Here is a 12,983-nt window from a genome sequence, read left to right on the forward strand (position 1 = left end):
ATAATTGTTCTTTGCATGTGCGGCAGGTGACATACCTCGCATTGACTTTTTTTTGGCCACGAGGGATCGAATAAAACTGCCAGATGAAACTGGCTTTCTTTCTGGAAACCCGGGGCACCTCTTCTAAGAACTGTGGTTCTTCTCCCTCCTCATCCATTTCTTCATCTTCCTCCTCAGTGTTGGTAATGACCTGGGGAGGTGGTCCTCTCTTCCCATGAGGAGGTGGAGGTGGTGGTGGGGGTCCACCAGCTGAAGCTACCAATGAAGCCATTTCTCATATAGTAGTAAAGGTCTTCCTCTCACAATGATGAAAGTCAGAGTGAGGAAAGAAGGAGGGGTTTTCATCATTTGGGAAAAACAATACTTCTCAACCAATGAAAAGTGTTATTTTTAGGTCACCTGACCTAGCCTTACATCATTATGAAACCAAAAGTGAAATGAACCAATGAAAAGTGTTATTAACAAGTCACATGACCTGTTATGCTTACGTTACGCGCTCCGGTCCGCGCCCCGGATAGCTTCCGGGTCGCTGCGCTTCGCGCCTCGGTCCGCGCCCCGGTGCACTTCCGGGTGCGCTAACGCGGTACGTCACAAGACGCATTCCGCGGCAACGCGATACGTCGCGTTTTCGCGACGCGCCGCGGATCGCTTCCGGGGAGCTGCGTTTCGCGCCTCGGTCCGCGCCCCGGGGCACTTCCGGGTGCGCTAACGCAGTACGTCATAAGACGCATTATGCGGCAACGCGATACCGTCACTATGTTGATTTCTTACCGGTTCGCGGACCGGGTCGCGGCTTTAAATTGAGCTAACGGGAAGCTTCCCGGTTCGCGGACCGGGAGCGAAACAAAAAAAATATTTAAAAAAAATTATTAATAAACATATAAAATATATTTTTGGATTTAAAGAAGAATACATTTTACAGCTATAGATATTAGCTTTTAAAAAACCAATGAAATTCACTGAAAAAACCATAGGTTATAGACCATATATAGTTAGGAATTAGCATTTACAAAACCTTGAAAATTCACTGAAAAAACCATAGGTTATACACCATATATAGTTAGGAATTAGCATTTAAAAAACCTTATTTTACTCACACAAAACCATTGAAATTCCATATATAGTTAGTTGTACTAACTATATATCGCGCACCCGCAATCCACTGCTGATCATGTCACATATTACATCATTCATGACATGGTCAGTGACATCACTGATGACATCACTGATGACATCTCAAATGACATCACTGATGACATCACTGATGACATCTCAAATGACATCACTGATGACATCACTGATGACATCACTGATGACATCTCAAATAACATCACTGATGACATCTCAAATGACATCACTGATGACATCACTGATGACATCTCAAATGACATCATTGATGACATCACTAATGACATCACTGATGACATCACTGATAACATCTCAAATGACATCTCAAATGACATCACTGATGACATCTCATTTGACATTACTGATCACATCACTGATGACATCATTCATGTGATAATACGATGAACCTCTTCAGACTCTAATATAACCTTAGATACACTCAGTGTAAACACAGACTCGCAGATTGTCACTCATCCATGAAGTTACACACACACCTAGTCAGTCATGCAAACAATCAATCACACCTCCATTTCCTTAACTATACAGTTAAACACACCTTACTTATTCAAACATATACTAAAACATATTTACTCACTTATACAATCCTGGATACAAGTTCACAATGATCCATACAGCCACTCACACATTCACTGGCTCTTATGCACAGTTATTTATATATGTCAACTCTCACATGTACTGTATTTTACATATGTACTTACTTTGACATGTAGCACTGAGATATCTATTCACTCACCAATACAGTCATGCACACAGTCAACCACCCATACAGCTGTTTCCACATGCACTTTTGAACCCATACATCTATGCAGAGAGTCATACACCTCCCAGCCACCCATACACACTCTCAGTCTCCCATACAAATACTTGGGCAACCAATCAATAACCCATATAGTTAATCATATAGCTACTGATCAACACATGCAGCAGTTTACAGAACAACAGACATAATGATGCACAAATTAAGACAGTTTAGTCACTAACCCATGCACTCAGTGAGACACATTTAATCACTCACTCATACAGTCAGTCATGCACCTACTAAATCCTTTGTTCAGACACTTCTACATCCACTCATTCTTCAATATGTAAGACATATTTTAACTTTACAGAAACATACAGTCACTGGATGTTGTCATCAGTGATGTCATCAGTGATGTCATGTGAGATGTCATCAGTGATGTCATCAGTGATGTCACTGACCATGTCATGAATGATGTAATATGTGACATGATCAGCAGTGGATTGCGGGTGCGCGATATATAGTTAGTACAACTAACTATATATGGAATTTCAATGGTTTTGTGTGAGTAAAATAAGGTTTTTTAAATGCTAATTCCTAACTATATATGGTGTATAACCTATGGTTTTTTCAGTGAATTTTCAAGGTTTTGTAAATGCTAATTCCTAACTATATATGGTCTATAACCTATGGTTTTTTCAGTGAATATATATATATATATATATATATATATATATATGCGCTAAACACTCCCCAGATGCACCGTGCGAACAGCACTCCTAGGAAGAGAAACGGACACCAATCCGGTAAACTATGCAGCAAAGTTTCTTCTTTATTTATTTTTCAATTATTGCAGTGTCAAAGGTGCCGCGATCCGACGCGTTTCGGCTATCCTGACGCCTTGCTCACCAGAAGTACATACATATATATATACATGCAATATCCTGAACAACATTCCTCTCCACTCGGTCTGAAAGTCAGGTACGGACCACTCCTAGCTTGAATGAAGTTAGTGCTTTATTGTGCAAAAAAGTTCCACTACATGACGCGTTTTGACCGGGTCACCCCGGTCTTGATCACATGACGTGCTTTGGTAGTTTTACCTCTTAAGTAGTGACGTGCTGTAAGCTAAACCACTCTCCCCATAGCAGATGAAATAGACAACATACTATTAGCAGCCACATAAGTATTAAAATATCGTAATTGCTAAAAATTACATACAGACGAATACATTGTACTGTGGACAAACTATAGTAGTGTAAGCAGTTCGATTCCATATAATAATGCCAAGTGGCTGAAGACTCTTGAAAGAGACTGGAAATAGCAGAACATAGAGGATTTAATATTTCCCTACTATTACGGAATCCCGTTTAAACTGCAAAGCTGCCATAGGACGGTGTGGGTACTAAAGTTAAAGTGCAAGTGCTAATTAAACTGCATTCCGTCACACATTAAAATATAGCTATTTAAAAACATTAAAGCTAACATTTTAAATTGATACAGGTTGTAGCAGCAAAACGTAACGAATGTGTAAGTACACATAGTAAAAATCACAAGCATAAAATGAAGAATAGACAACTTATACAAAACCAAGATGATATAATGGTATGTCTCTAGTCGGGAAAGCAATATATATACCATCGAGCATGTATAGTAATGTCAAAACAGTATTCATAGAACAGATGTTATGAGATATAGACAAGACTGTTAGTGCCAATGTGTGGTGCAGTAACAGAGCCTATATGGAGGTTTGTGTAAATACGCAGATACAGTACAATAAGGTAATATCAGTATTGTGTGGTAAAACCCGGATAATATCTGTGGAGTTCCCATAAAACCGGCTAAAACTAAGTCAGAAAATCCCATAAAACCAAGTAAGACCAGAAAATTCAGGTAAAACAGGGTTAATAACAAGGTCACATTAGTCGGATAAAAGAACAGCATAAGTGAAATGTACAAATATTCCATTGTTGTCTCCATATCAATAATAAATACATCAATACAAGATCACATGCAGTGACCGCAGCAACGGCGTAGGAGGAGGGATCGCCATCATCCACAGAAACACCATCAGAGTCTCGACCAACACCGATGCCAACCTCAGCACCACCGAACACATGCACTTCCAGATTCACACCGACCCCAACACCACCCTCAGAGGAACCCTCGTCTACAGACCCCTGGGACCCCGACCACAGTTCAGCGATTCCATCGCCGACTTCATCAGCATACACGCCGTCGCCTCCACGGACTACATCCTCCTCGGGGACCGGAACTTCCACCTCGAGAACAACAACAACACCAACTCCACCACCCTGATCGACAACCTCTCCAACCGCAGACTCAGACAGCTCGTGACAACATCAACCCATGCCGCCTGCCACACTCTAGACCCCTTCTTCACTGCAAGCCCCCATATCTCCTTCAACCACAGCACCGAACCCCACTGGACCGACCACCACTGCATTCACTTCACCTTCAGGAAACCCACCACGCACCAACGCACCCAAAAGATGCCTCGACGCTGCTGGAGCAAGGAGACAGAAGACCAGCTAACCACCACCCTTGCCCAGAGCCCACCCACCGACTCCATCGACCCCGACACCACCACCCGCAACCTCAGAGAATGGATCAATGACTGCGCCAACACCCTCACCCCGCTCAAGACTCCCTCCAACAGCCACACCAACAAGAGAGCCACCTGGTTCAACGAAGAATTCCAGGCCTCCAAACGAACATACCAAAAACTGGGGAAGAACTGGCTCCGTGAACGAACACCGGACAGCTACGCAGCCCACAATAACGCCACCCGCAGACACCATCAACTCATCAGAGCCGCCCAGAGAGCTTCATTCAAAGACTGCCTGGATACCAACGTACACAACAGCAAAGACCTCTTCAACATCGTGAAGGAACTCTCCAACCCCAGCTCCAACACCAACAACATCCCACCTTCGCAAGACCTGTGCGACGTGCTGGCCACCTTCTTCCACCAAAAGATCACAATATCCACGACAGCTTCAACACCATGACCTCCCCAACAACCACTGCCCCCATGACCACCACCTGCACCAACCGCCTGCTCTCATGGACAAGCGTCAATGACGAGGACACCAGCGAGACCATGAACACCATCCACCCCAGATCACCGTTAGACCCAAGCCCCCACCACATCTTCAACAAAGCCAGCACAGCCATCAAGCCCCATCTCCGGAAAGTAATCAACATCTCCTTCAAGACAGCAATCTATCTGGAAAGCTTGTAGCACGCCGAGATCAACACATTATTCAAGAAACCAAAGGCGGACCGCAAGGACCTCAAGAACATTCGACCCATCTCCCTGCTCCCGTTCCTGGCGAAGGTCATCAAGAAAATCGTCAAAAAACAGTTGACCCGCTTCCTCAAGGAGAACAGCATCCTGGACCCGTCCCAGTCCGGGTTCCGCAGCCACCACAGTACCGAAACCACCCTCCTTGCCGCCACCGATGACATCAGGACCCTGCTTGATAATGGAGAAACAGCAGCCCTCATCCTCCTGGACCTGTCAGCCACCTTCGACACGGTCTGCCACCGCACACTACGAACACGCCTACATGATGCCGGGATCCAAGAGAAGCCCTGGACTGGACTACATCCTTCCTCTCCGGCAGAGCATCCGCCTCCCCCCCTTCTGATCCACTGCCACCAAAATCATCTGCGGCGTACCCCTGGGCTCCTCCCTCAGCCCGAAGCTGTTCAACATCTACATGGCACCCCTCACCCAAGTCGCTCGACAGCCAACCTCAACATCATCTCCTACGCCGATGACACCCAGCTGAACATCTCCCTCACCAAAGAACCTCACACCGCCAAAACCAACTTCCACAAAGGAATGAAGGCTGTCGCCGAATGGATGAGGAACAGCCGGCTGAAGTTGAACTCGGACAAGACGGAGGTCCTCTACCTCAGCTCCACCCCTTCAGCCTGGGACCATTACTGGTGGCCGACAGCCCTAGGAACAGCCCCGACACCCACCGACCACACACGCAACCTGGGGGTCATCCTCGACTTCACCCTCTCCATGACTAAGCAGGTCAACGCCGTCTCCTCATCCTGCTTCAACACCCTCCGAATGCTCCACAGAATCTTCAAGTGGATCCCCACCGAGACGAGAAGACCAGTCACCCAGGCCCTCGTCACCAGCAGGCTGGAGTACCGAAACGCCATCTACGCAGAAATGTCGGCCAAGCTCCTGAGACGATTGCATCGCATCCAGAACCCCTCGGCACGCCCGATCCTTGACATCCCCCGCAGCAGCCACATCACACTTCACCTGAAAGACCTGCACTGGCTCCCTGCCAACAAGAGGATAACCTTCAAGCTCCTCATCCACGCACACAAAGCTCTCCACAAGGCAGGCCCAGCATACCTCAACAGACGACTCAACTTCTACTCTCCCACCCGCCAGCTCTTCTCCGCCAGCCTCTCCCTCGCCACTGTCCCCCGCATCCCAAGAATGACCGCTGCCAGCAGATCCTTCCCCCAACCTTGTCGCCAAGGCCTGGAACACCCTCCCCACCAACGTACGGCAGACCTAAGACCTACCGGCCTTCAGAAGACTCATCAAGACCTGGCTCTGCAATCACTAGCAGCACCCCCTCCCCTCCTCAGCGCCTTGAGACCCTCACGGGTATGTAGTGCGCTTTACAAATGTCATGATTGATTGATTATAAAATGCATCAACCAAAACTACGGGGGTTTGCACAATAATGTAGAATGGCCTGCCATTTATAGAAAATTATGCAAATCTTCCCCCGTGTTTAGCCCATTTGGCATCTTAGTATCAAGTTAGAGAATATACTGTGTTTCTAATTGGCAGAGCCTCTTTTCCCTATTGCCTTCTCTGGGTAATCTCGGAACTGCATCCATAACAAAATTATTTAAATCTTTCAAGTTGTTGTTGTGCATGAGATTAAAATGTCGGGTGATAGGGTAGTTGGGCTCTGTGTTGACAATGGCATGCTGTTGCAGGATGCGGTTAAATACCTCAAACTCTCAAACTTCATGCTTCCCACATATTTGAGGTGACAGGTACACTCTAATATATATATATATATAGATATATATATATGTATATATATATATATCTATATATATATATATATTACCTACTGGCGGTCGCCAGTAGGTATATATAGTTAGGATTTTTTTCCTATGGGATGTTTGAAAATTCTATGTCGAATAACTTTGGCGTTTGAGGACGGAATTGGCTGAAATTTTCAGGAAAATGGAACATTTTGTTTCTGAGCAGCCACTGAAAATTTGGGGGGTTCCATCAAGGGGGGGCCGAGAAAAAAGGGGGTCCCAAAACGCGTTTTTCCCATGCAATTTTCCATAGGGCGGTTGGACTCATTTTTAGCTCGAACGGCTGAATGGATTTCCACGAAACTTGGCAAAATTGTAGATATTGTTTGTCCGATGTGCCTTTGCTAGGTCTCAATATATGTGCTCCAGTGGATTTTGATAAATTAATGTTAAAAAAATATATATATCTGTAACAGCGCTCCGGTTAGCGCCCCGGTTCGCGTACCTGACGCGTAACGGAACTTCGCGAAGCGAAGCTGATTGGCTCTCCGGTGTCTGTCAACATTCTAAACAGTCCGGAGCGGCCGCCATCTTGTCTCTCGGTAGGATCGAGAGACAAGAGGTGAAGAAAAACGAAGGGGGAAATTAATGAAAGGGGGCAAGGTAGACCCTTCCTGACCCCCTAGGATTGATGAGGGGGCTATTAAAGGGTCCCGCGGGGCAAAAAATAAAAAATAAAAATGTTTCAGTTTTTTCGCGGTAGAGGCGCTACCCGGTACGCATACCGGGTAGCTAACCGGTAGCGTAACGGGAGTCCGCCATCTTGTGTTTCGGTCGAATTTAATCACAAGATGGAGGAAAAACAATGTGAGAAATGGGTATAAGGGGGCACGGGAGACGTATCCTGACCCCCTAGGTTTTCTGAGGGCGGCTGAGGAGTCCCATATATGCGGAAAAAAACCCACATTTTTTTTCAAATTTTCGTGCGGTTAGCGTCCGGTTCGCGTACTGGGTAGTGTTCCGGATAGCGTAACAAGGGGAAAACCAAGGGAAACAGTAAAATAATATATTTAGAGTGCTATGAGGTAGGGTAGCTCTGAATAGAGCTGTTGTGTTGTGTGGGTGATGAAAGTACCAACGTGTAGGTACCAATAAAGAGTCTAAAATTCAATGTACACCGTCTCCTCTGTAGATGTCTTGCATGTTCTAATATGGAATCCATAACATAGTCTGTCAGGAAAGCAGAAACAGATCCTTTGAGCACTCCCTGAGCACATAGTAATATTAAAATGTTGAATCTTTAACCATTAGTCTGACTTTTTTAAATAATTACTATTATATCTTATATTTGGAAAAAAAATAATGTCTCAAACAATTTTTAATTTATAAATAACATTTTATTTATGTTAAATTTAAAAATTGTTGGAAATTTCGAGTAAAAGTTCATCTGGAATTTCTTCATCTTTATTTTCATGAATTGTCTCTTTTTTATCAAAATTGTCCATGAATTCTAAAAGTTGTTTGTCCACAGCCTCATTATACAAATCATCTATGTCCTGTTGAATTTCTGATTGAAGTTTGGCTTTCTGAGCTTCTTTATCCATAATTGCTGTTAAGGTAGCATAAAAAGAGAGAGAGAAATAGAGTTTAAGTTAGAAACTTCTACATTTTTATTTTTTAATGAACGTGTACAACATAGTTCTGAGTTTTTAACAGTGAATTTATGTTTGGACAGTGTATGGTACAAGGCAGGAAGTAGAAATATAAAGTACAGCATGTGATGAACTCTAACTCAAACCATGACTACAACAGAGAAGCCTAAGTCAATCCATAACTATAACTGAGGGACAGTAAATAACTAACAGAAAAGTTTTAATAAAAATAACTGTAGGTGCACAACATATTTCCCCTTAGAAACTCTAACTCAAACCATGTCTAACTCAAACCATGACTACAACAGAGAAGCCTAAGTCAATCTATAACTATAACTGAGGGACAGTAAATAACTAACAGAAAACGTTTTTATAAAATTAACTTTATGTGCACAACATATCTCCTCATAGAAACTATTAACTCACCTTTACAAAAGTGTCTAAGGTTTTGCCAGGAAATGCTCTTTAAATGTGCCTCAGGGAGTTCCAGTCAAAATGGCTGTCATTCCCTCTTATTTTTCATATATATTCATGTACCAAACCAATCAAATGACAGCACATAAAAATACAACTTGAAAGTTATGTTATCATTGGTTGAAAATGTCCACTCTTTCCAATGTGTTTTTGTCATGTAATTTACCTAAGGATATTTAGACAGGGCTAGAGCCTGAATGGCTGGATGGAATTCATTCAAATTTGGGGAAATGGTAGGGACTGGTATGCATTAGGAACTATTTCAAATTTGGTGAAAGTGTCTGCAGTGCTTTCTTTGTAAATTAACTTCCCACCTTTTTTTTAACTGCATTTGCCGTTGCGCGCCCCGGTTCGCGGACCGGGAAGCTAACCGATAGCGTAACGGGAGTCCGCCATCTTGTGTTTCGGATGAATTTAGACACAAGATGGAGGATAAAGAATGTTGGGAAAGGGTATAAGGGGGCACGGGAGACGTATCCTGACCCCCTAGGTTTACTAAGGGTGGCTAAGGAGGCTCATATATGTTGAAAAAGAAAAGAAAAATTGAATTTTTCGCGAGGTTAGCTGCCGGTACGCGAACCGGGTAGCGAACCGGGAAGCGAACAAAAGTGAAAATTAGTGAAAAAAGGTACATTTGAAATTTTTAAAGAGTAATCATGTCGTGTATTTCTATAGGTTCTGATTCGATCCCCCTATTCCTGACCCTATTCTGGTTAAACTTACTAGCTAGTTAACTAACAGTCAGCCCATGAGGCAAGAAATCCCCCATGATGCAGATACCGTTATCTGACGCAGTCACACTACGGCACAGGAACGTGTTATCTGATTAGGTCATAACGCTTGAGATCTAATTAGACAAGCGATATTCCTCCAGCCCCTGATAAGGCATACGACGTTCTCATAACAAATCAAACCTATGACAACCTGGATAATCCGTGCGGCCATTGTTTTGATTTCACAGAGAACTTTAGTAAAGAATGTGCTAACGAGCAAGTCGTATGACATCTTTATTGACGTACCTATGTCCATCCTTACGTCAATCTCGGCACCTTTAAGGTATAAATATTGCCGACCTTGCCCTATGCAAACACACGCGTGGTGACAAGACGGAGCAGCCATACTTGCCGAAGCCGAGAGCAGAAGCAGACCCCGCAGGCAGCAGCCCCGCCTTCCTGACGCGCTGAGAGACGCGCTGCTATCTCAAGCCGAGAGACCCAGCACCGGCGCTTCTGGGCAGCCCTCGCAGGCAGCCTGGAATATCGAGAGCAGAGAAAGAGATACCATTCCTCATTCATCCTAAATTCCAGGTACAGAACTGAATAACCCCTCCTAGAGAATTCTTTAGTTATTCACTTGGCAAAAACAAACTTAAACTAAACTGTAACTTTCTATTCCCGCCCACGCATTAGACTTAGGTCAGGTACATGGGGTAGGCGTATTTAGAAACACCAGTTGAGTACGTTTAGTCAAATGTATATGTGTATGTAAATATATTTTAATCATTTTAAACATCATATGGCTCAGAAACCATATCAATGTTTTTACAGTATTATTTTATACTATTGCTTCTAATGTATGCACTTTACTTAACTATAAGTATTGCAATAATATCGATCCATTTCTCTTGTACGAGAAAAGAGACTGATCAATAAATAACATCTTTTATTGAACACGCCCGTCTCTTCCTTTTCTCTACATTCTGATGAGACTAAGAATGCACGTACTGACTGAGTAAAATAATTGCCTTGTGCTCACACGACTCTCGAGATTGACTCTTGATTAGGGGAGAGCAAAGTTGTCATGTTCTATGGTTGTCAGAAACTAAATCCCTTCTTGTCTAATCAGGGGAGTTCATCCTTCCTTGAACATTCGAGAAAGTTTCTAGCGAACTCTGAGCTTAGCTGGCAAACCCAAAAATTAAGTCTAGTTTCGACAGTAGTAGACCTAGTTAACGTCTGGCCTAGGCCTTTACTGCTGTAGGTACTATTCCAATGCGCAGAGCCTATTGGGAAAATAGGAGCTACACTACATGGCGCCCAACGCGTTTGGAAAGGGCGATAAAACTAACGTAAGACATTTAGAGTAACTCAGTCGTGCTTTCTCACTCAGACCCCTTTTCCCAAATACTCCAAAGACGTCTGGAGTGGGTGAAAGGTTATTATATCCTCCAAAACCTCGCAGGAGGGAACTCCTATGTACGGTTCTTGGTCTAGTCAACGTTGAAGGATAAAACAGTTCCAAAATATTGTGCACCTAATCTCTGTTTCCATAAAGAAACCTGATCTGCAAATAAAAATAATACCATCCTGTCAGTAAAATGGGAGACAGTGATGGAGAAAGAGAGGCAATTAGATTAGCTACTGAAATAGCAGATGCTGATGCTACCATGCAAACAGCAGACCCGGATATAATACTCATCCAGGTCGCCAAAAGGAGATCTATAACCTTAAAACTTATAGAAAATGGACTGACACCTAGAGGTGGCACAGTCATATTCGTAATTGAGGCACACGAATATCGGCAGACAGAGGTATACTATACATGGATACATTTTCCAGCAGCAAATGCTGTAACAAAGTACTTCCACTATTACAAAGTAGAGGAACCTCCTGAAACGTACACTCCTTTCGAGGAGGTGGAAGTACCACTCAAATTCCAAGAGCATTTGCTCTTATTTGATGGCGCCCTAAAACATAATAATCACATTACAAGGCTCGGTCCTTTAGGAAGACCAGGAGCAACGTGGCCGGTCTTAGCCGGATACACACCACATCCAGACATCGACGAGATGACTGCACCAGAGCTATTAATACAGCTAAAACAACTACTAAAAATTCACAGACAATTAGTTCAGTATGTAATGCGGACTTCAACAATTCAGCCAGCAATTAAAATTCCACAGCTGACCCCTCACCAGGGGAACACAAATAAAATCACACCACAGAACATCCAATCCTGCCTAGGTAAAGTTCCAGCTAAACGGGAACAGATACCATTCTGGTTGGCACAGAAAATCACCCAAATAGAGGCGGTGTTTCCTGACACCACCCCATTAGAAAAGCACAGGATTCTGACTATATGTCTCCCAATGGGAATCGCACCACACATTGAGGACTGTGACACTTGGGGTACGGTCTTTGCTTCAATCTACACAAAAACGCACGGTGTTCCATCCATTTCGGTAATACCAGATGTGCTAAAACAAATTCAAGATGAATACGGTCCAGAACCTGCTTTAACTCTTGGTATGAAATTACTGAAAGACTTCAAGCAGGTCTCGGCTATATTACTAGCCAACATAAAGGGTGAAGCAGCAAACGTGGCGATCCGCCAGAGGTTAAAAGAGACAGATATAGCAGACCAACCAGCTGAAATTGCCAGAATCATAGAAAAATCCTATGAAGAACTAGGCAGAGATAGTCTAGGTGGAATACCAGTAAAACCGCAACTGACTACAAGTCCAGAAAAAATATTTTTTAATAATAATTCACCAAAAAAGAACTGGGATGGAAATAAACAATCCAATCCTAAAGAAAAGAAATTCCAGTCCAGAGGAAGGTCTCCTAGGCGAAGAGAGAAATCTCCAAACCCGAGACAAAGGTCACCTCAGAGTGAACCCTCTGGGAATAGATATAACCTTAGAAATAGGGATAATATTAAAAAACCTGATAGATATCAAGACATTGATACACGTCCGTCTCAATCTTTTCAGAATTCCTCGCAGAAATCGGAAAGAAGAGGACGATCAGAAGAGCACGCCAAGTCCAAAGACAAGGAACCTGCTCAACTGAAAAAGAAATCACAATTTCCAAAAAAGAAGGTAGCCAGTATCAAGGTAGTTAACAATGCCGAGAATACTGAGGACACAACTGAAAAACGGAGAATGGGCTCAGACAATGCTAGAC

This window comes from Lissotriton helveticus, chromosome 3_2 (genome assembly GCF_964261635.1).
Source record: "Lissotriton helveticus chromosome 3_2, aLisHel1.1, whole genome shotgun sequence".
Lineage (NCBI taxonomy): Eukaryota > Metazoa > Chordata > Amphibia > Caudata > Salamandridae > Lissotriton > Lissotriton helveticus.